Here is a 26,443-nt window from a genome sequence, read left to right as displayed (position 1 = left end):
ACTGTGTAAGTGTTTTTTATGTTGGCTCCTATTGTTTTTAATATATTTGCCTAGGTTGTTATTTGTTCTGAAAGCTGGTGTTATTCACAATAAAACACTGAAAACTTTGTTATTCTTTTCTTTTTTATGTGTTTGGCTATTTTTGTTGATATTTTGCCAGTATATGTAATCGAGCAGAAGGTACTGGGTTTTTTCTCTGGTGGTGGAAATACTAAGTTCAGGGCTTTCTTGTGTAGTTTAATATTTATAATTTTAATAATTGTTTGTTCGTTGTATCCATTGTTTACTGCTATTTGCTTAATAATATTTAATTCTGTCTCAAAATTGTATTTTGACATGTTAATTTCTGTTAATCTATGTAAAATACTATGATAGGCTGCCATTTTATGTTGTGTGGGATGAGATGATGAATTGTGAATAGTCGTGTCAGTATGGGTAGGTTTATGAAATATGGAGAAGTCATGTTTGTTTTTAAGTCTGATAATTTTTAAATCTAAAAAAGTTATGAATTGATTTTGTTCTGTTTCTATTGTAAATTCAATATGACTATGAAGAGACTTAATATACGATAAAAATTGGTCGAGTTGCCTGTTAGTTCCTGTGAAACATACCAGTACGTCGTCTACGTATATCCACCAATATAAAAACTGTTTGAATATTCAACATGTATCAGTACAGCGTACTGATACATTCAAATTAGGTACTTGTTTTTTCCTTGGCCACCACAATTGTCTAAGTAAAATATGAATTTCAAATCGTCAGAATCGGTTTTTATAGATGTTGGTTTCAAATCCATCAACAGATACGAACCAATTTCTATGGCATCTTTACTGCCTTCTCTTTCATGTCAAATATAGCTGTGCATATTTCCCAGTCCCTTTTTCTAAAGTTTGCATATAGACAAATGATATGTTGACAGCTTAGATTTATAATAGAAAGTGAAAACGTCTCTTTTTGGTCTTAGAATAGCAGCTTGTAGGTCAAAATAAGCAACTTTTTGTAAGTTAGTTATATTCTCCTTGTCCAGTGTTTTTAGCTCCCGGCTTAAGTTTTTCTCCTTATAATGGTTATTATAAGCATCTCGTAGTGCTGTTTCGTCTTCACTGCTCGAATTTTTGTATTTTTCACAATACTGACATTGATCTTTTTGGGAGAAAAAATGCATAGTTAAATTCATAATTAAAAAGCTTACGATATAAACCAATTTTTACAAATTCATCATTGTCTCTTTGGCAATCAGCTTTATAATCATTGTACAGATCTGTCAATGTGTAACCTCTCTCTACATATTTTTTTTGAAGTACTACTTCGACAATAGTGGCTCTCCATTGTCGAAATTGAATAAAGGTGGTTACGAACCCTGTTCATAGTTTCGTTATAAAATGTTTTATGCATGCTATATTTACCTCTTTGATAAACAATAAATAAATAAAACAATAAATTTATTCCTTTTATTTAATGTGACACAACTCTAAAATTCTCACTGATACAGTTTGAAAATATCTAAAATTGTCTGCTATAGTGGCACAACTCAATAGTGCCGGTATTGCATTGAAACTTCATATCGATACGGTTCGACTTCAACTTTAGAACTAAAAAGGGTAAGTACTGCAAGAAACAATTTACAACATGTCATAGCGACACTAGTGACGTCTAGCGGACATTTTTGTTATGCCAGTGCCAGTTTTGTAGGTAATAATAAAGGCGTTTTCAAGCCCGCTGGTAATGTTAACTAGATTTTGTAAATTTTTGAGTTAAGCCACTATTACATACAGCTGACGATTTGCTCAGATAAAAGGTTAAGTAATAAATTGTAGTCAGATTTGTAAAAACTGTATTTAGAATATTCTGAAATATTTAGAATGTATCATTGCATGGCGAATAGATTCTTTAAATATTTAAATAATGTGTTAAACAATTATATAAAAAATTTCAAGAAACCTTCAAAAGAGTAATAAATAAAACCGAATAATAAAATTTATTCGATATTAAATGGAGTTTAGTTGTTAAGGGATTACTACCTGAATATCTTGTTTGTTTTCTCTTGTATAAGAAGAACAGTGACTTTGTAATTTTCTCGAATGTAGTTAATTAAACTGAGTTATGTATGAGTCGGAATTTTATTAATAAAAATTTGAGAAATGGGACAGGAAAAAGGGAAGCAGCGAGGAAGTTTAGAAGTCAAAAGGCATAATTTGCTACAGCTCCTTGAAGAAAACGGTTGTGTAAATTAATTAAAGACAAGGTTTAGTAACACACTTCAAGTTTAATTTTGTGTAAAGCGGGAGTCTGTTCAATGGAGCAACAAGGCCTGCATTGATGTTTTTGATTTCCGATATAAGCAGGAACTTCAAAAAAGGAACGCACCTGATCACAAATCTGTAATTTTATTATATAATATATAAAATTAAATAGAAATATGCTTTATTGTCACTGAAAATTTTACAATTTTATGGACAAAGTTTACAAAAAACAGAAAAATAACAACAACAATTTAAAATTTACTGAAATTACATAAATCGTCAATAAACAAAATAAATTTCTTAGTAATTCGTTAAGAAACTCTTCCACTGAATAATAATGGTCTTTCAGATAGATAGGCTTTAGTCAATTTACGGAAATTTAGGAAAGAAGTTGTAAATTTAAGTTGCAAATGTAGATGGTTGTATAATTTTTTTTCCGAATATAATATAGATTTCTTTACTTAGTCATTGGACGGGATCGGTAAATAAACATCAAAGGTTAATTTCTGGTAGAGTAGTCATGATTAGGTCTTACTGGAACAACATGTAGGTGTTTACGAATTAAGCAAACAGTTTCTAAAATATATAAAGAGGGAAGAGTTAACATCCCGTGATTTTTTAAGTAGCTTCTGCAATGTTTTATTCTACTGAGGACAAAAATATACAGTATTGCTCTTTTTTACAATTTAAAAACAACATTAGATTGGGCAACTATAGTAGAATCCCAAAAAGGAAGGCCATATCGAAGATGAGACTCGAACAAAGAATAATATGTTATTTTGGAATATGCTAAATTGATTTCCTTCGAAACAGATCTTACTGCATAGCAGGCTAAGACTAGTTCTTTTCTTAACAAATCGATATGAAGGGGCCATTTAAGGTTGCTGTCTATAAAAATACCAAGCAATTTTACAGAATCAACGATGCTGATCTGGCTGTTATTAAGAAGCAAGGGTTAAAGATCTACTTTATAGGATAATGCTACTGTATTATTCACGTTAAAAGAGAGTAAATTAGAGTCGAACCGGATTTTTATTTTAAGTAGATTAAAAGTTATAGTTGCATGAACAGATGCAATATTAGAGTTCCTTCAGGTGATACTGGTATCATCAGCAAAAAGAATAATTTTTCCACCGATTTTTAAGTTAGTGATGTCATTTATAAAAATAAGGATAAATAGAGCACCCAATACTGAACCTTGGGGTCCTCCACATACATTGCTTTTGTGACTAGAGCCAGTATCATTTGCTCTATTTAGTTGTTTCCTATTTCTCAAGTAAGATTGGAACCAATTCAAGGAAATACCGCGAATTCTGTACAAATTTAGTTTTAGCAAAATGTCGTGATTTACACAATCAAAAGCTTTGGCATAGTCACAAAAAACAGTGGCAGCGAAAAGATTATTGTTTAGTGCTTGATAAACTTCATGTATTACAGAAAACATAGCATCACTGGTACATTTATTACATAAAAAGTCAAACTGACCTTCTGATAAAATGTTGTTTTCAACGAAAAGGCGCATAAGGGGGACCTTTATGAGTCTCTTAATAATTTTTTACAGGACCGGTAGTAAGCCAATAGGCCTATATTTGCAGACATTCGATTTTTTACCACTCTTGAAACAGAAAGAATAATGGCTGTCTTTACCTGTTTTAAGTTTTTTGCTTTGACTACTATTTGTTTCCACTCTCTCCGGTTCTAAATTTTTCCCCTCCAGTTTTAAATTTTTATTTTTGATATATTCTTTAGTAGTTGGTCTTTTAATCGGCTTGCTATTGGTCTGTTTATTACTGGTTTTCGGTTGTTATCCTCCTAATTAGTGCGTCATCTTCTCTTCTTTGTATGTGTCCAAACCGTCTCAGTCTTTGTGCTCTAATAAATTTTACTGTCTTATTTATTACTTTATGGTTCATCATTTTTCTATATATTTTTCTTGTTCTGACTTTATTGGGCCATATATTCTTTTCATAATTTTTTTTGAATTACTTTTAGCTTTTCTTTATCTTCTTTCATAAGACACATTACTTCCGCTCTATATGCTATCACCGGTCTAATTGCTGCTTTATACTTTTTTGCCTTTGTTTTTTTTTGCTCAGGTGTTTGTCTTTAAGTAGTCGGTGAGATTTATAATACACCCCGTTCCCCGCTTTAACTGTTCTCTTATTTCTACACTCCTTCCATTTTTGCCGTCTACTAACCTCCCAAGTATTTAAAGTAATCCACTCTCTGGAATTTATTTTCACCGATTTTTATGTTTGTTATTCTGTTTATATAATCTCTTGTAATTATTAAATATTTTGTTTTGTTCTGATTGATTGTTAGTCCTCTATTCTTTTCTTCTCTTATCGTAAGAAGTGTTTCTTTTAACTTTTGTTTATCATGCGCTTCCAATGCTAGGTCGCCTGCGTATCCTATGATTTGTGTTGAACTTTGCGTTATTGATTATTTAAGCTCTGCGTCTCTGATCACTCCTTCTAGTATGATTTTAAGTAGGCCCGTCGACAGACTATCTCCCCGTCTTACACCACGTTTTATATTGATGCCGTTTGTATCTCCTTCGGTTTTCTTGATTTTTGCTGATGAGCCCTTAATTGTAATTCTAGTCAGTCTTATTAATATTGCTGGTATTTCTATCTTTTTTATCTTTTTTTTAATAATTGTTGTCTGTATATGCTATCGAAGGCCTGTTGAAAGTCGATAAATAATATGTGTAGTTTTATGTCATGTTCGCAGCTTTTTTCGGTTGTTTGCATTAATACGTGTATTGAGTCTATTATTGATCTTCCTTTTCTAAATCTCTATTGATAAAGTCCTATATTTTTTTAGTAGTGTTGCCCAAAATCGGTCTTGGTCTTGCAGTCTTGGTTTTGTTCTTGCGTTTTTGCAAGACCAAGACCAAGACCGCCTAATTTTAGCAAGACCAAGACCAAGACTGACCGTGCAAGATTTAAGCAAGAACAAGACTAAGCCTGCAAGACTCTTGCGTCTTGCAGTTAGGACTGAGTGTGGTTTTAGCGAGTATAATAGTTCGGGTATATGCTTAAAGACTCTATGAGAAGCAAAAAAATATGTAATAAAAATTTGAAAAACTGGACTTATGCGCATTACAAACAATACCAAAAACATACATACCGAATCAAAATATACATTAAAAAAACACATTTGACACGTGCTCAGAGGTCATATAAATATTTTGTACATTCTTTTTCAGCAGACGACTTCTTCGCTCTGAACTTAATTGTCCATATTTTAAGAATAGCCGCCCTCTAATCATAAAAATAATATTCTTGCATTGCGACGCCGACAGTAATTTCGTATCAATATTATTTTAAATATGTTACCCTAGCTAATAAAAAATATAATTGTTAATTGTTAATTGTATTAAAAAGACTTAATAATTGTAATTAAAAAGACTATAAATTGTTTCTGCTGAGTGTACGATGAGATCATTCGGTTAAACAAAATTTGCTGAAAGAGCACGGCTAAAATTTAAAAGTACCGAGACAAATGAATAACAGATAATGTCGCCTACCGTATAAACAAAATACCGAAGTATTTAGAAAGAATAACGAAGTATGGTTTGTTATTAGATACTTAGGGTATTGGATAGTAACGAACATAAAGTAACTAGTAGTATAGTAGTTACTTTTTCGACATCACTTAACTTTATTCCCAATTGAACTTTCCTTTGAGTCTAATGACTCAAATGTCTAAAGTCTAATGAATAAAAAAAAACAATAATTATAATTGTTTTTCATCTAATCCTTGTTGTTTAAGTTTACAATTTGACATGAGGGACAAAGATTCAAATAGTTCTAGTCCAAGTAGTGAGCGTTGGAGTTATAGATCTAAAAGACCTAAAAGCAAATTTAATGAGTTTTTCGAAATAATTCATGCATCCCAAATTGCTTTGTGTAAATTGTGCCTACATAGAAAGGTTGAAATGAGAATGATCAACAGAAACACATCAGATTTAAGGAAGCATCTAATATTTTTTCACAAAAAGGAATTACAAATATTTCTTCCCGAAAAACCAAAATTCGGTGGAGATATCACAAGCTTTTTAATAACTTCTAGAAAAAGCGGACATGTAAAAAAATATACTTATTACCTTATTACTAATTACATATATTATGTAACTACTACTTTATTTTGGTAAATTAATGTATTTATTAAGTAGGTATCTCCTTAATTTAAAATAACTTCTTTTGATTATCATTGCTTTTTTACCTATTCTTTATTTTTTCGAGTTAGTTTTTTATATAAAAGTAGAGATAAGATTGGTAAAAACATTTATTTTGCTTTAATAAGTGGATTATAGTTTGTTATCTTATCACCTACAAAATCTGTGCCCTTGATACATGTATGTGGATTTTTTGCCCATCATGTCTATCAATCCCTTTCTAGGCAGATAATGTTCTTTAACATACAGGCATGCTTATGTCATTAATTTGTTTTTTTTTGTTTTAACCATGTTTTAGCACATGTAAGCTTAGTAAATGCAAACATTTATTAAGAAACAGATTGACTTCCGTGGAGCCTGGTAGATAGCTGAGTTAGTTAGAGCATAGGCACGGATAGCTTAGATCGTCGCTACAAACCCCACTCGGTGTCAGTTGTGTAGACATTTATTAATTTGGTTAGTCTTTATTATGGTTATGTTAATTCAAGCTTAAAATGTACTTACTCTGTTACGTTGTTCTAAGATCCTAAGTAACGTTTAATAAATAGCAATAGGCTAATGGGTAACTGCAAGACTTACAAGACTCTTGCTGCAAGACCAAGACCAAGACCAGGAGTGCAATACCAAGACCAAGACCAAGACCAGGTGTATTGGCGCAAGACCAAGACCAAGACTGTCTAAGTCTAGTCTTGTTCTTGAATTTGGGCAACACTACTTTTTAGTCTTTTTCTGATGATTGTAGTTAGGATCTTACGTTCTGTTCAGTAACAGTAACATAATAGCTCTATGATTGTTAGTGTGATGTATCCGTTTTTCCATTCTACAGGCATATTTTCGTCCTTCCAAATTTTGACCATAAGTTTGTACATCCGTTCTTTATTAAGTACATCTTGTACCCCGGAGATTTGTTTAATTGTAATTTCTTTACAACATCTTTGAATTATGGATAAATAGAAAAGTGCGTCTTTCTTTATTATCTGTCATTTCTTTGTCTTCTGCATTTATGTCTATTGGCTGGTTTTATATAGATCCGTAAAATGTTTTCTGAAATGTTTTTGTTTATTTTAATAGTTGTTGTTCTGGTACTGTACTTGGTGAAAACATTACTGGTTGGTAATCTCCTTGAAATAAATATGTAGAACAAACAAGATTGTATGAGTATATTGAAAATCAAACGGTTTTATTTTTTAAAATTAAAAATTCCATTCTCTTTGTTAGATGTCTTAGTTATCTAAAAATTCTAATTGATTTTTTTATATAAATTTTTTTTTCCAATCAGCCTCTTTTCTGTTTAGTCAGGTATATCTTATAATAGTCTAACAGTGAATCTCAGCCATTTGTCATGCATGTCTGTGTATAATCATCATTATTTTAATAACACGGAAGTATAATAGATTACGCTTCAGGTCATAATTATCGGGTATTCAGTAAACATTTAACTAAAATCAAGTTTTATAAATAATCTAACAGACAGATTTAATTTATTATACCTCAATTACCAGAATAGTATATAGAGTTCAGTGTAAAGATCGAGTTTTTGACCGTAATCTTGGAGAATAATGTACAGACAATGATCTGACTTAAAGCAGTTATCTCTTTGCATGTTTCTTAACTAAAAGTAAGCTTGAAGGAGACTAATAAATTTTATTTTATATGACGGTCCTCACGATGGTAAATTACCTATACACCCTTCTATTAGAATATCCGTCTTTAAGTGGTACAGTGATATATTTAATAATAATTTCCATTAAATATAGGTAAAATTTATAGTACAGTCTCAGTACAAATCGATTCAACTTGGCGTGGTAACCAAAAAGTCATAAAAAAATTATAATTAGGAGAATGCTTGAAATAAGCCTTCCTTCTTTTAGATGGTTAGTCAATATATACAGTGTGTCCGTAAAGTATGCAATAAATTCGATATTTCCTAAATCAAAAGCCTTTTTAAAAAAATCTAAAACACGCCGATATTTAAGTTTATTGTTCTACATTTTACAAAAAAATTTTATTATACAAGGTGATACATATGGAGGTTATGACGTCATCGGCTCTTTTTTAAATGTAACACCCTGTATTTTGGGACATTTTTTGATCGATAAAAATAAGCTGATTCCAAAAAAGTATAATTTTAGAAAATTAATTAATTTTTATTGATTTCTAATATTAATAAATTATAAATAAATTATAATAAATAAATTAAAAGTAATTCAGTAATTAATACATGAATTTTTTTTAAATGGTCGAATTGTAGCCCTTGTTGTATTTGACAGTAATCCAAACGTTGTACAAATTCTTGTAGAACCTTGTTTATTTTTTCTTAAGAAATATTGTTTATTTCTTTACGAATTCTTGTTTTTAAGTCTTCAATATTTGCAGGTTTCGTTTTATAAAAATCATTCTCCAAATGACCCCACATAAAATAATTCAAAGGATTGAGGTCTGGCGACCTCGCTGGCCATTCAATATGTCCACGTCTTCCAATCTACCTGTTTGGAAAAATTTCGTTTGGTTCCTTCGAACATCTACAGCATAATGTGGAGGCGGACCATCCTGTTTAAACCATAAACTTTTATCAAAACCTCCGGGATTAATTCTATTGGAAATAAATTAACTAAAGTAGGTACAAGATACCCCCTTAAAAGCTGAAGGTAAGCTGGCCCGTTTAAATTACCTTCCAAAAAGTAGGCTCCGATGATTCTATTTTTTACAATGCCAGCCCATACGTTTACCTTTTGCGGGTATCGTGTATGATATTCCCGCATACAGTTCGGGTTTTCTTTTGCCCAGTATCTACAATTCTGACGGTTGACCTCGTCATTTAATGTGATTGTAGCCTCATCAGAAAAAATAATATTTTGAACCAAGAGAGGGTTTTGGTGGCAGTTATCCATCATTGTTTCGCAAAATTATATTCTTTTATCTGGATCATCCTAGCATAATTTCTGTACAAGTCAGCATCTAAAGAGGTGCCATTTTTCAAGTTTTATTACTTTGTTTTACAATTACCGTTGTTTTGCAAACATCGAGATCACGACTAACCTTACGAACAGAAGTGTGCACATCCTCTTTAAAAGCAAATAGAACATCCAATTTTGTATCATAATTTACAGAGGGACGACCTGATTTGAATGCATTTTCAACCGTAAAAGTTTCTTGAAATTTCTTTTCAGTCTTACTTACTGTTGACTGCGTTATGGGTCTCTTTGGATATTCATTATCATTCATCATTAAATACATTACACATTTCCATCTGCGTTCGCGATTTGTCTCCATACCCAATCATTATGAGTATTTCAATTCTTTGCTTTACACTCAAATTCATTTCTACTTCAAATTATTCTAAGCAATAATACAGAACATTTACTAATTATTACAATTATTGTGCTACTTAATTGTTATTGAACGTTATTAAAAATTACATTTCACTAAAAACTAGTAGTAGGCTACTTTTTTGCAATTGATAATAAATCATTTATTTTCTAAACGCATATCTCTCAAATTATATCCATTAGACCCCGAGTATTATTATACTTTTTTGGAATCAGCTCATTTTTTCGATCTAAAAATATCAAAAAATATAGGGTATTACATTTAAAAAAAGAGCCGATGACGTCATCACCTTAATTTGTATCACCTTTTATAATGAAATTTTGTTGTAGAATGGTAAAACATTAAACCTAAAAATCGACGTGTTTTAGATTTTTTTTAAAATGCTTCATTTAGGAAATATCGAATTTATTCCATACTTTACGGACACACTGTATAATAAATTAAATATAAATAATTTACCTTGTATATATAATTATCTGATAATCTTGATAATTTATTTTGAAATTATATTTTTAAAGAAAATTAAATCGTTTAAGTCGTTTTGGTTACTTTTTTGTATTGCTGCTAGTTCTACTTTGTATTTTCTGAGCTCGTTAAGTATTGGTGCTTGTGCTCCTGGTTTATTCAATGTCAGGATGTTCCAGGTACCGAGAGCGTACTCCATATTTCTTTGTATAAGTTTTCGCCGATAAAACCGATCTATCCGAGGCTTATTTAAAGGTTTCGTGGTTTTGTACCTTTCGTAAGACTTGCCTTTTACTCCCTCTTGTCTGCTATATAACGCACACTCATCAGACGCCATGTACAGCCATACCAGAGATAGGAGACACTAGTGATGAAGCGACTAATAAGTTGCAACTATCAGTAAATACAATATATAACTGGACCAGAAAATGGCGAAAAAAAATATAGAATTTTCAAGTTAGAATAAATGATACCCAAGATCCTTATGAAACATCAGCAAAATACTTGGGCATCACCCCAGATGCAAGGCTGCGCTGGAAAATCCATGTCAAAAAGAAAAGAGGGGAGCTTGATATTAGATATAAGAAATTTTATTGGCTGATTGAAGAATATTTAACATTATCCACTTATAATAAATTACTGTACCAAAGCTAGTAATATACATATTCTGCAGAGATTTTAAAACAAAATACTGAGGAACATTGTTGATGCTTCTTGGTATATGCAAAACAGCAACCTCCACCCGGACCTAGGTATGGTAACTCAGTACTCAAGAGAACAGCAGCAAGTCACGAGTAGAGGCTACATAGTCTAGTCATGTGAATGTCGCGCAATCCAGCTTCTTGACAACACTGAACAAAAGGGAAGGCTCATAAGGACAAAACTATTTGAGTTAGTGTAAATGTGTAACAGTTTAGGGTAAAAAGCAGAGTATAGTACGTTGCATGTTAGTCGTAGTGCATTAGTTGATCGATAAAATAAAAGTAAGCCATAGGATAAGCCCTTAGGTCAGAAAATATCTGATAATTGGTCATTTGTGACCAAATAGTAGTATATAAACACCGTACAGGTGTTATACAAAAAAAAAGATTTTTTGTATCACTAATACTTTTTTATTTTGAAAAAAAGGTATTTTTTTCAAAATTTCAAAAATTTTTCTTTTATTTTGAAACCATATTCTTTTAAAAATAAGCACGCTGAACCGGTTATACTTACAGATCATATAAACAATACATTAATAAAGTAAATTGTAAAGCGGTAACGAATAAGTTTATTTGGAGTGCCAATTAGGGCATGGTTTTTACGATGTTTTTACCAAAAAAGGACCAATTTTATTTTGAGCGTAACTCGCTTAGTTTTAATGCTAAATCTTAAACAAAAAACAAAAATAAAGACTTTTTTAACACGTTAAATGATTTGATGATTCATTTATTCCGGACTTATTTCTTATTTTGAACGTATGTTTTTTCACCCCCGAAACTGGGGATCAAATCCGTCGTGACGAGGAAAATTATACTCCAAAACGGTCATCTACTGGAGTATTTAGCTTATTAGCTAAATATTATTATTATTATTATTATTATTATTATATAGGATATGTCTTCTTCTTCTTCTTTTGGTGCCTATCCTCTGTGGATGTTGGCAATTACGTTGGTCCATACAACTTTGTTGACAGCTGCTGTAAATAGATGTATGGTAGTCATTCCTGCCCACTGTCTGATTTTTTTCAACCACGATGTTCTTCTGCGCCCTTGAGATCTTTTGCCTTCTATCTTGCCTCATTGCGCAAGACATGCCCTAAGTATGTCATCTTCCTATACGTTGGATCACGGTGTCGTTTGTAACATGATGTATATAGAAAATTCTGAGCATGCGCCACATTTCAAAGGCTTTTAATCGTTTGGATGTTGTCTCCGTCAAGGTCCAGGCTTCGACTCCGTATAAAAGGGTAGAAAATTCATAGCATCTCAAGACTCGTGTTCTTATATCAATGTTCAGGTGATTATGTCGTTTTTACTTACTACAAGAATTTTGGTCTTCTTACAGTTTAATTTCATGCCGTATCTGGCACAGGCTTTTACTACACAGTCTATTAATGTTTGCAGATCCTCCGCATTATCAGTAATAAAAACCGTATCTTCCTCATATCTTAAATTGTTTATGATTTCACCATTAATTTTTATACCTTTTCTTAAACCATCAATACCTTCCCTGAACAGCATTTCTGAGTAAGTATTGAACAAAGTCGGTGATAAAATGCAGCGCTGACGTACTCCCCTTTTTATCGTGAATTCTTGTGAGGTTTCGTTGTCTAGTCGTACAATTGCCCTTAGCTGTAAGTATAAATGTTTAATTAGGCGTAAATCTTTGTCATCAATACTAGATTCTTTCAGTATCTGAAATAATTTTTGATGTTGCACCTTGTCAAATGCTTTTTCAAAGTCTATAAAGCATGCGTAGACTTCGCAATTTACGCAATTTACGTAATTTGCGTATAGGATACGTAGAAATGAGATTTAATACAACCGTGAAAAAATTCTACAAAAAAGACAAAGAATAACGATTTATAATCAAAATATAATTTTATTTTATTAAAACATCTACTGTAAAAAGCAGGTCCTTTCAATATTACATCTACTGGTTTTTTATTCTATTACTTTAATAAAAGATATATCTTCAAAACAAGAACGCCAAGAATGTTTAGATAAAAAAGCGATTACATGTGTTAAAAGAACACTAATAAATTATTAAATAAAGCGAAAGAGGCAATAAAAATTATTAATGTGCATTCCTAAAAGCCATACTAATACAAAAGGTGACCAAAAAAACCGTAAAACTTCACGAGAAAATTATAATTGAGGTGAAACCGAGTGATAAGGGTTGGAAATGTACCAATTAATCTTACCCTTCTGAATAATTACTTACACTTAATCAAGCAAAATTTGTACACTCAGAGTGCAGTAAAAAACGAACGAAAAAAGTTAAGAAAAAACTGTTTAATGAATATTTAAACATTAGGGTCCTTCTATTCAAAATTTGTACTTGATATATTATTTTTTTGAATGGACTAACAAAATGTTTAACTGCTTCCGTATCTCCGCAATCACGGTTTTTTTAAGGAGTAGTTAAAAAGTTTCGTAAAATATTTTAATTTCATCAATATTTTCTCTTTAAAGTAGTACAGAAAATGTAAGATTGAATTTATGAAAAGCAAGGTCGTATAAATACATATTATATAAATAAAGGTTGGTAAAGGATCTTGAAGGTAGTATGGGCTGCCGATGCTCATACTGTAACAAAACTCCGAATAATGTCCTCTGTTTCCGACAAAAGAGTCTGGGGTTCTAGAAAGAGAACTCAGCTTCTGCCAACAAATCCTACTCTTACGTCCCCGAAGACTTTTGCCGTGTAACCTCCGGGTGCATGGCCTCAGTTGCCATTTTTCAACTTGATAGGAGGAGAATGAATAATTGGTCTCTTCATTCTTTCTGTTGTCTTCCCCAACTTTCTTTTTTTTACTATGAGTTCTCTGATTTTTTTTGGATACTTGTTCCATTTTGTTCTAGAAGTTATTGTGGGAATATTTTCTCAAGCTATCTGTTGAATATTTATTATAAAACTTTGTTTGCTGCGAACCTTTTAAGTGAACGCTTGTGTCAAATTGTAATATTTTTTCTGATTGTAATGTGTAATCGATTTATTAAAGTAGTGATATTTTAAATTCTTGTTCAACGCTTCCGAATTAAAAGAAAACTAAAAATGACTTATCCATAAAGCGGTGATGATTACCAGACTCATTCCAATGGTTTTTCCAATTTCAAAAGCGGAGAAAACAGCGGAGGAGGAGGTGGCTACAACAACAAAAATGGCGATAGCTATAATAACCAGGAGGTGTATTTAATAATGGCAGATTTAATAATAAGCCTTATGGGGATAATAGTTACAATAATTGCAACGGGGGCGGGTATCAAAACAATTTCAATAGGAACAATCAAAGATATATCGGCAACGGGGGGTTGAGACAAGTCGAATGGGCTAACAAAAAGTTACGTCTAGTGGAGAAACACTTCTATGTGCCCCATCCTTCTGTGACAAGCCGTACTCCCTTTAAGGTTGAGCAGTTTCGCAAAGCAAAAGAAATTACTGTCGAAGGGAAAGCACCTAACCCTATTCAGAACTTTGACGAAGCAAATTTCCCTGATTACATTTTAACGGAAGTTTGCAATAAGGAATATGAAGCTCCTACACCAATTCAAGCACAAGGCTGGCCAATTGCAATGAGTGGTCAAGATATGGTTGGTATAGCACAAACAGGATCTGGAAAAACTCTAGCCTACATCCTACCTGCTGCAATTCATATCAATAACCAACCACCTCTAAATAAAGGAGAAGGACCATTTGTAATGATTCTTGCTCCTACTAGAGAACTGGCTCAACAGATTCAAGAGGTTTCCAATGATTTTGGCCGGTCTAATAACATCCGTAACTCTTATATCTTTGGAGATGCTCCCAAAGAGCCCCACGCTCGTGACCTACAAACATTGGGTATTGAGATCTGCATCGCCACACTCGGCCATCTTATAGATTTTCTCGAAAAAGGATCTACTAACCTAGAGATATGCACATATTTGGTTCTTGACAAAGCTGGCAAAATGTTAGATATGGGATTCAAACCACAAATTCGCAAGATTCTCAGTCAGGTCAGACCCGACAGACAAACACTTAAGTGGTCTGCTACGTAGCCCAAAGACGTTAAGAAATTGGCTTCTGACTTTATGAAGAACCCCGTTTACATCAACATATGTTCAAAGAACTTATCTGCCGACAACAGTATTGTACAGTTCGTTGATATCTGCCAGGAGCATGAAAAGGAAAGGAAGTCTCTTGCAAGAGGTTAACAGCAATGCTGACTCTGGCTCGAAAATTATAATTTTCGTAGAGAGCAAGAAAAAAGTTGAAGGAATAACAAGATCGATAAGAAGCGTTGGTTGGTCAGCATTGTCTATGCATGGAGATAAGAGCCAGTAGGAATGAGACTTCCTCCTAAGGGAATTTAGAACTGGAAAATCTAGTATTTTGGTAGCTACTGATGTAGCAGCCAGGGAGTTAGATGTTGAGGGTATAAAATATGTTGTAAAGTACGATTATCCTCACTTCTCAGAAGATTACATTCACTGGTAGAATCGGTAGAACTGGTCGTTCAGATTCTGCCGGTACATCATATGAATTTTTCACACCTTTCAACTACAAGTAAGCTGGTGATCTGATCTCCGTACTTAATGAAACTAACCAGGTGGTAAATACAAAATTGAGCGAAAGCAACTGATCAAGTTGTCTTGTGTTTTTCAATGGCACAGTAAGATTAATTTTGTGTTCAATGTTTATTTTGAAGCTCTTTCAGTCAGGTTTTTTATTAGTCAATATTGGATTAAACTCTTTTTTAAACACTATATCACTGATAGTTAAAATTATCGGTGAGTGATCGGAGTTCATGTTCCAGCCGTCATTGATATCCAGATAGTTATCTGAGATATTTTTGTAAATAATGAAGTCTATCAGGTCTGAAAATTTGTTTCCAAAATTATCAAATATATAAAAAAATCTTAAAAAGTAAAAAAATATAGGTTTTGTTTATATAAATATTTTGGTTTTGTTTTGATTTTCTGTAAGACAAAAATTGGTTAAGATATTGCTGTTAAACGTTTACATACACTCGTGATTAGTGATACGTTCAAGTCCTTTACAAAAATTAAAACACTGAAGAAATCGAAATTTATTGTAACTGTATAATTTAATAATTCCAAATTGTTTGAATTTACAATTATATAATTTAAAAATTTAAAAACAACCAAGGGCACAAATTTAGTTGTGAAGTGGAGGGTAAGTATAACCTAAATCCAAAATTACATGCAAATCAGTGGAGACAAGGTAATTCCATGACATTATTCTAATTATAACTAATCTAGGTGGTGAGATTTAGGGGTCAAACTGTGATAAAATCTTAAATTATATTGTTTAATATTAATTGAAATTTACTCACTTTATAAAAAGATGATTTAAACCAATTACCTGCTTTAATTTTACAATTATACCATATTCTTTTAATGGGGGTAGCTTTCACCCCTAGAAAATAGAAAGCAACCAACGATTCAAGTCCAAAAGTGAAGTTTAGGGCAAGTAGAACTTCAATCCAAATGTTCATGCAATTCGGTGGTTACACGGACAATTACAGGGTATCGCCGTATTTCACGTTCATTTACTGGACTAAAACAATGATCTAGAAAAATACGATATATATATTCAGGGATTCTACAGTATTCACTACCTTCCATCGCTCAACCGTTTCCATCTCTCTCTGTTGTCCCATTCTCCATCGTTTAGGTCTCTCTTACTCATGGTGTCGTCTACTTCGTTCCTCCAGGATTTTCGGTGTCGTCCTCTAAATCTGCGTAAATGTGTCTTCATATTTAGGTGTCTATCCCACCATACTGAGTTAAGTTGTCGGATTACTGTTCTTGTTTGTCCTAATCTTTGTGTAATTTCTTCCTCTGTTGTTGCCTTTTTCGTGATTATAAACCCCAAGTATTTGAATTTATCCTTTCCTTTGATTGTTATGTTGTCATCAATCTGTAGATCTTCTATGTCTTCTTCACTCGTAGATAGGTACTCTGTTTTCGCGAGGTTAATATCTAGGCCAGCCTTGGATATTCTTCTTGTAGTTATAGTATAGGTATATAGGTATATATTCCGTACCGGTACTCCCATGCCTTCGCATTTTCTTTTCCATGTAGTCAAGGCTTTCTCCTAGTTTTCTCTAAGTATATTTTGAATACGGTCGGAGATGTGGAACAAACCTGCAGGAGCCCTTTTGTTGTGGTGAAGTATACTATGATTCTAGTTCCCATTTTAATGGACACTTTATTTTCTTTATACAGAGCTTTTGTAGATTCTATGAGTTCTGTCTGTATTTCTAATTTGTACATTGCCTATACAGAAAAATACGAGTAGAACTAAATCCTAATTCTCGGTGAAGTGATCAGTGAAATATTGAGATCTCAATGAAATATGAATATTTTATTTTTTTAGTTTTAGATCGTTTATTAGCCTTAAACATCACTCCAACAGTTTCTATTTGATATGTTAATAAAAAATGTAAATTTTTAAACCATTTTACAAAAAAACAAAAATAAAATTATTGTAATTATTTTGTATTGTTCAAAAAGCTTAGAGTTTAAGTCAAAACAACTTAAAATAAAAATTAAAATACACCACAGTAAAATTATAATAAACAAAATACTTTCAATTGCATGTAAGTCCACATAAAAATAAATTAAAACAATGCAACTTTCATACTTCATTTAACCAGTGGTTGACATGATAGTCTGAGATCCAGGGCCCATTTTTACCCTTTATTAATAACAAGCTAATTTTGTGTGAGTAGTTTCATTTTGACAAAACGCTTAACTTTTGCCCTTACAACAATTTGAGATTTCAGAAACAAAAAAACGTATCAAAAAATTAAAAACCTGAAAGGTATCCCAACGAGTTGTAGCAAAATAAAAGCAAAATCAATGAAACCAGGTTGTGCGTCATGTGGACAAAATTGCGTGAAATAATTTAGCGACGAAGTGAGAAGGCAAATTTTTGAAAATTATTGGACGAAACAGAAGAGTGGAAAATTAAAACGCCAATTTGTGGCATCACACGTCACTTCCAAATCTACAGATCGTCATAGACCTAAAGACGAAAGCAGATATGATCAGAGAAAACAAACCATAAGTTACAACTTTGATATAAAATCAGGAAATACAGCACAAAAAATTTATGTGTGCTAAGTATTCTTTCTCAATACACTAGGCACATCTGAAACTGCGGTACGCAATGCTTTGAAAAAGTATGATACTGGGGGATTTATATCGCTGGATATCCGAGGTAGACATGTTCCGCCTAACAAATTAAGCAACGCGACACACTAGCAAAAAGTATTTGGGACCTAAACTCAATAAGGATCAAATTTACAAATTATATTTGGCAAAATGTAAAGATCATGGAGTTTCCAAAGCAGAAACTGCCAAGTTGTGGCTATATAAAAACATTTTTAATTCCGAATTTACCCTTGGATATAAAACTCCCTCAGTTGATATATGCGATGACTGCGATAAATTTAGTCAACAACTCAAACAAGGTAACCAAGATAAGCCAACAGCTGCTGTTTTTCAGAAATATGAAGATCATCTTAACGACGCTGGCAAGAGGTATAGTGGAAAAAAATTGACAAAATATCAGGTAAATTATCAGTTGATAAAACCAAACTGATTTGATTATGGTTGACCTACAAAAACGTCTTCCACCCCTTACCTGGCAAATAATCAAAGCTTTTATTCTTTAAAGTTATGGACACTAAACATGACAATTTATGATTCCACCACAAACAAGACTTACTTTATGCTGTGGAGCGAATCGAAAGCAGGAAGGGGTGGTCATGAAATCGCTTCAGCATTATTGAAGTGGAGTGAAATTGTTCTTGCATCTTCTACAGTCATCATCATCAGCTCGTTATGAGCCAAAGCCTTCTTCAGAACAATCTTCCATTCGCCCCTGTCTCTGGCAACTCTTCTCCATGCTTTAACCCCAATGGATTCAACGGTATGGCACCTGCTACGGTAGAACATTTAATTATGTGGTCGGACAATTGCCCCATTCAAAATCATAACATAATGCTAATGTTCAGTTACTTATGGCAATTAAAATATGTCCAAATTTAAAAACAATAGACCACAAGTTTTTGTTAAAAGGCCATACCCACATGGAGGCACAACATGTTCATGGTTTAATTGAAAGAACGTTAAAAAACAAGCAACTATGGAGACTGTTATACCTTGGGACTGGCAGCAGATAATCCGCTCTACAGGTGGAACTGTGATTGAAGTGGAGGTATTGGATTTTAAAATTTTTTAAATATAGTATGCCAAAGCTCAGTCACCATGTATTGGTTAAAAAAGGGAATAATAAAAAACAAGAGTTCCTTATTTTAACTGTGGTGCACTTTCAAATTTGCGCTGCGTCGCCCTTAACAATTATTTATAAAAAAAATTTTCAAACCAAAATTTTATAAGTTTTAATGTCTCAAGATCAGCGAGGACTCAATTACCATTCCCTGATCAATTACCTGCTATGCGTAGAAATGCTAAAGATATCACCAAAAAAAAATATAACATTTATTAAAGCTTTGCTAGTGGATCCCGGTGAAATCTCATAATTTCTACCAAGAGTTGTCAATTATTTCAAAGCAGCAAGTAGGTGACAGTGACAGCGACAACTAAAGTAAACGTATTTGGGTTTTATATATTTTTTACTTATTAGTAAAGTAGAGTTATTTTTTGTTCCAAACATTGTCATTTGGTTCTTGCATTTTTAAATAGAGAATATGTTATTTTTGTAATCATTTACGATTTTTATTTTGCATATTACCTGTTTAAAGACATAGAGATAAAAAGTCGTAACTACCAATATTATACAATAACTTCTTAACAATACTAATATCCAGTAACAGACTTCAATGTATGTAATACAATATACCAATAATGCGGAATTAAAACTAATGGAAGTATACAAATTTTTATAGGTTATGGACTAGTCTGTATGTTTTGCGCCTACTTACAAATGTATACATTATGGATATACGACTGTTTACCTCAACGGTACAGATATATATATATATATATATATATATATATATATATATATATATATATATACGGTTTTAATCAAGTATATTAGTTTTAATACTACCCATTTCTGTAAAGATTTTAGCACTCTCAATTAGTTCGGTTTTTCTTCAGTAGGAAAACCCCAAAAGGACAGTCACTTTTACATCGACCACTTCTGACTGTTAACAAAATAATCCCAATAATGAATGTGTATATTTCACCCCAACTTTGTAGTCTGGTGTTGTAACAAACGGTATATACGTTATCATTTGATATAGCAGAGTAAAAATATCCCGGATCTACACGGGAAATACGAAACCGCATATCAGAGTGTAAAAGCATAAAATAGCGAATAAAGTTGGCAGCCGCGTTTTTACTCTAAAACATACACGCAGTAGTGCACTCGTTTATATATTTTTAATGGTTGGTGTTTACGTAATAAACACAATTCATGAAGAAAATTTACTGGACAGATAGTGTTCTAACATAGCATATGTGACATATAAAATACATAAAGTTTTTTGTGACACGTAACGTACACACTGGACAAAGATAAGTTTATGCTACATGCTCGAATAATTATATTAATTTAAATAATGCTTTTTTATGATCTGCACAATTCAGAAACGGTGAATTTAACAACAAAATTTTTGTACAACATAAAAGTTGTTCACAGTTCAATCAATTGAAACGTAATTTCTTCAAATTCATCCAAAATTCCAGATTATGCAAATCCATATTGGATTCATTATTTAATTTAATTAAAAATAATTATATAACACAAATTAATTACAATTTTAAACTCTTAAACATCACCTTCTAGAAGGCCAAAAATAAAAAATGAACTAAAACAAAAAGTAAAAATGCAAAGATTTCTAATTATTCGAAACCAAAATTCAGATTCTTACCTAAATCTGTGCCTGCTATGAAAAAAATTGATTTCACGTTCAGGGCTTCTTACTTAGTCGCTCTGATAAGTCCAGCAAGGATGAAATGCGTATAAGCGAATTGCCGTCTCCCACAGCTCTTTCCATATGTCTTTGTCTTGTTTCTGTACTGCTTCTTGTCTTGCGTTTTCTAACTAAAGAGAAGAAAAATTGTAACTACAGTTTTAATTTAATTCATATAAAACCATTTGAAACATATCGCATTGACACAAACAAAGCATTGCTTTTTATTTTTTTAAAAAGCCAATAAGTCAAAATAATTGTCAAAAATCAGTATAGGCTCTTACTGAAATACTTGGCAATTAATAAATAGAAATAGTTAATTGTTAAAAATGGAAAGCAAATTAGAAACTAACGCAAGTAGATATTTGTCTTCCAGATATTTTGTTTTTCTTCTTACCATTATATGTTCTACATTTGCTTGTGATTGGCTTGAATTATTTTCTGTTCTTGTAGTAAAGATATGAGTACGCCAGCTTGAGAAAGGGTTCGGGTATTCCATGTTAATATATCAAATCCATTTTTCATTTGCAGAGTCGTAGTCGTAAGTTTCGTCCAGTTAATAGTTCCTGAGGTTCCGGAATCTAAAAGACTAGATTCTATAATCTTTCGTTGCATGTTTAAATAAGAACAAAAGGTCAAAATGGGTATAATAGGGTTTAAAATTGGACGAGATGAGAAATATTTCTGTTAATATTCTGTAAATATTCCATATTCCAAAAACTATGGACAGTCCATTACGGAAACACCCAACGGGCTAACATTAGCATCCATATCTAACAAAATACAGATGAATAAGTCCCCCCTCACTCCTGAACAAACCATAAAATATGCTTCGCTCCCGTACTTCCCACAAATCACTAACAAGCTTAACAAACTTTTCAAAAACTTACCTGTCAAAATAGCCTTAAAAAATACCAGAACCTTAGGTAAGTTATTTTCTAAGACAAAAACTCCATTGGCCGCTCTAGAACAAACTAATGTCGTCTATCATGTACCCTGTGCAGAATGCAACTCCTGCTATATTGGCCAGAACAGCCGCTCTCTTCAATGTCGACTAACGTCCCACAAAAGCGACATCAGGATTTCTAAACCATCTTGTGCCTATGCACAGCATGCCATTTCAACCAAACACAGTATCGACTTCACGAATACCAAAATACTGTGCAAACAAAAAAATTATCATAAGCGATCCATCCTTGAAATGTGTCAAATTCTAAAACATCCATCGTCCCTAAATAAGAGAACCGACATCGGCAACTTGAGCCAGATATATCACTCTCTCATCATACAAAACAAATAAAAAAAACCACTTACAAGACAGAAACTTCATTCCCATTCTTCTTTCCAATTTTTTTTTGTTTGGTTGTTTTTTAAAGAAAAAGAAATAAATGAATCCTTTTTTAAAAAAAGGTCTGTCCCCGTTCCGCCCGATAATTCCCTCAAGAATCGTACCTGCTTGCTACATTCCAGAGAAACACATGTACGACAATAAGCCACATGTGAAAATTATGACATCCTAGAACTGATAAAAAACAATCGAAAAGATTACAATAGTGTGGTTTGACCCTCGAAAGAGCTTAAACCAACATTCAAATAAAGCCATCGGTTAAAATCAAATGAACTAGTGTTCTTACAGTTTTTCTTGTATTTTTTTGTTTCGTTTCTCTCGTTTAGTTGTTAATCTTTAATGTTAAGTTATCGTAGAGTTTTTATAACATCTAAAAACCCTACAAATTGTTTTTGTAAGTATGAACCCTGTTGGTTGTTTACTTATATTCTAAAATCTTTTTTATTTGTAGTGAACTGATGATGCTTTTAATAATAAAAGCGAAACGTATTCGACTAAATCAATAAAGTAGTTGACGACTTTTATTTGCCAATTATTGGCCGATAAAACCTCTGCTATTCAACTATTGAATATATTTTAAATTTAATCAACGGTCGTATTTTTTGCTATGTCTATATATATATATATATATATATATATATATATATATATATATATATATATATATATATATATATATATATATAAATAATATTTCAATCTGTCGATTTTTAATTTAAATTTTTAAACTTCCACTCAAAAAAGAGTATTTAACAAGTTTGGAAAAATATATCATATCGATACTTTAAAAATGTTTTAATTGGCGATATGTCATCCAACAAAGCATTGTAGCGAATATCAAAGGTTGCAATTTCGGAAATAACGAAATAAATTATTGCAAACTCGTTCACTTCAAATTACTGTATTTGTAAATATTTTTCGAATCGCACTAAATACCATCTGACAGTAAAATATTAAAATCGAGTATTGATTAGTACAACTGTGTGACCTGCTAACAATATAATTTGGTATGTTTTATTTCATTAATTTATTATGAATATTTAGTATTTCTCCATAATATTACTTGTGCATATGGCATGAATATAATGCGATAATCTATTATTGCAATATTATTCAAAATTGACCAGTGGGAGAGATAATATGTTATCACCTAGGTGAACGTTTCACTATAAAGTAAGAGTTGATGAATTTAAACATTTCTAAATGGATAAAGGGATTTATTATAAATTATGGTATCTGTATTTTATAGCTTGATAAATTAATTGAGTTTTCCTACTATTTTTCCACCGTAAATTTCATAGTACGGTGAATGTAGTTGTTCAATTCATATGTGAAAAACAATATTATAATTTTCATTGTATCATTCCTATGATTTCCACTCTCAATACCATAATCGTTACTTAAGCCATCCCTTAGTAATAATTCCTACTTCTGACTTTAATCCCCACCCCTTTAGAAAGACAGATATTTTGGATAATGAAAAACAAAATGGTTCTTACTTAAGGCGGGTTCACACTATCTAAGTGTACTTGGTTAAAGTCTGCTTGGACATTGCGCGCGCACCACTTAGAAGCTACTTTGATCGAGTCACCTGTTCATCCAAGTACACTTGTACTTGTTTGATAAAAACAGGTTTTATCCAAGTTAAGTACGACGCTGGCCAACTTCCTTGAGTCTTAGTAGTGTGGTATTGTAAAATTAAAGTGGCATCGGTGTCGAAAAATCAAAAACGAGAAGTAAACAAAAAAAGAAAATGGTCAGAAAGAGAGAGTGCTAGATTCATGGAGTTATAAGAAGCTGAGGAAGAATTATGGAATATACGGATAAAGGAATATAAAATGCGGCATTTCTTCCTTTTTTTCTTTTTTTCTGGATTTCAAGCTCATGTATCAACCTACCAGCAACCACTAGAACATCTTCCACGATCACTTTCGCTAAAGATCACCACGATCAATGGTTATTTGATATCCAAGTCATTTAAACGTGGCAACCAACTTGGTAAAAGTACACTTGTGCAATTTCACTTTGTCCAAGTTGGAATACAAGCATTCTTGAATTGTGTCAAACCGCCTTTAATTTAATTACTATTTAAATGGGAATAAGCCACAATTAATGGTTAAAGTACGTTTATTGACGTTTCAATTTCGTCCCAGGAACGCAACTCAACAATATTGGCAATATTATTTTAAAGTCCTCTACTTTAAAATGTATAATGTATGTCTGAATTGTCAATATAGATGAGTCAGATAAAATTAGATTATTAGAAGAATTTTTCACTAAGTAACAAAAAAACAAAATTTTGTTTAATTTACTAATGTTTGAATTTTGAGAACGATTTTAGAAGTGGAAATTGAAACGTCAATAAACGTACTTTAACCTTTAATTGTGGCTTATTCCCATTTAAATAGTAATTACTTTAAAATGCCACAAGAAAATAGCTTCAAAACAATATTAAGAAACCGCCTTTAATTTAGTTCCCGTAGTAGTAGACGCTCTATATTGTATATTGTATATAATCCTAGTTTTTTTATTTAACCCCTTGAAATATTACTAGAAATGATAATTTAACTATGCGTTAACTTCAAAAGGTGGGCTAAATTTTTTAATAAACAATTTATAAACAGATATACATTTAAAAAAATTATAACGACTTACTTACTTTACTTAATCATGACCGGACATCTCATTCATAAAATTTCGACCCAGTATCGGGCTACGTCGGTTCCATCTTTTTGGCGAGCCACAAATCTTCGAGGGTACATCGATGAGCGCAGTTTCTGCATGTAAGAAGATGTTCCATATTCTGTGTTTCTCCACAGTCACAGTTCACATCATCTTGGTCTATTTTTCTCCATTTTGCCATGTTTGATTTTACTGGAGCGACCCACATTCTTATCCTATTCATAGTTTTCCACGTTTTAAAGTCTATGGACTGGCCGGTCTATTGAACCTGGAGAGGAGGAAAATACTCAGGCGGTTTATCCTGCACTGTTCCAAGGAAGCTTTTCCTAGATTTTAGTCACTTTGGTGGGGTTCGAGCTTTGTGTAGGGCATGCCGCTTGTCCGCGATCTGTTTAATTTTCTCTGTGTTTTGCAACGCCTCTGCGTGTTGAGGGTTCTAAAAAACCCACTGCTTTAAATATATTTGAGAGTGGCGTTGGTTTCATGCACCCCGTTACTAACCTGCATGTCTCATTTAGCGTAGTATCAACTTGTTTGGCGTGGGCAGATCTGCCCCAAACAGGGCATGCATATTCAGCAGTTGAGAAACACAGTGCCTATGCCATTGTTCTTAAAACGCTAGGACGTCCGCCCCATTTACTTCCCGTTTATTCTTTCTGCTTTCTGAGCTTTCTGAGTATGCTCTTCCTAGATGCTACTTCCCTCTCGTTTTTATGCAATGTTGTCTGTAGGTGAGGGACCGGTCCAGAATTACTCCAAGATATATAGGTTGGTTTGTGTGTTCTAATGTATTATCATTCCACTCAATTTGAAGTTTACGCTTGGCTTCCTTTGCGCGAAGGTGGAAAGCGCAGACTTGGGTTTTAGAGGGAGTGGGCCTCAGAGAATTCTGCAGGTAGTACGCTGTCATTGTTTTTAAGGCAGTTTTGAGTTTCTCTGCATAGAGGAAGTGCTTGGTTTCGGTCGACGTAGGTTGGTCGTTTGTGTATATATTGAAGAGCATTCATCCTAAAACACTTCCCTGTGGGAGGCCATTTTTTTGAACTTTTCACCTATTTACTTTACCCTCCAGCATAACGAAAAAACGTCTGTATTGCAGTAAGGAATATACGACCTTACCCAGATGGTGGTCATTCAGAGTGTATGATTTGCGGAGCAATGTTTTGTGCCTTACTTTGTCATAGGCTGCTGTCAAATCTATGAAAGCAGCCCCTGTTATAAGTTTTTCTTTTAAGCCTTCTTAAATGTGTTCTGTTAGTGCGAGGACTTCCTCCTTGTTGTGGGATGAAGTGCATCGACATTTTTTTCTATTCTGGCGAGTATGAGTCTCTCGTATAGTTTGAAAAATCTGTAGCTACTGGGGTTTTCTGGGTCCTTTCCTGGTTTTAACAAGGCTATTACTCTAGATTTCTTCCATGATTTTGGAATTTCACAAATTTTGCAGCACGTGTTGCAAATTGCAAGATCCAGTTTTTTGCTCCTTGGCCTAGATGCTTTATTTGCTCACTGCATATATCATCCACACCTGCAGC

The 26,443-nt window shown here is 32.6% G+C and overlaps 1 protein-coding gene and 1 pseudogene across 1 annotated transcript in view; both read left to right on the top strand.

The window, feature by feature from the left end:
* Positions 1–26,443, top strand: part of LOC140432426 (uncharacterized) — a 523,599-nt gene that overhangs the window by 241,396 nt on the left and 255,760 nt on the right. The gene's annotated exons all lie outside the window — the stretch shown is intronic.
* Positions 14,128–15,430, top strand: LOC140441032 (ATP-dependent RNA helicase p62-like; annotated as a pseudogene).

The sequence above is a fragment of the Diabrotica undecimpunctata genome, chromosome 1, assembly GCF_040954645.1.
Source record: "Diabrotica undecimpunctata isolate CICGRU chromosome 1, icDiaUnde3, whole genome shotgun sequence".
In the NCBI taxonomy this organism is placed as follows: Eukaryota; Metazoa; Arthropoda; class Insecta; order Coleoptera; family Chrysomelidae; genus Diabrotica; species Diabrotica undecimpunctata.
This window is presented reverse-complemented; position numbering and strand designations above follow the sequence as displayed.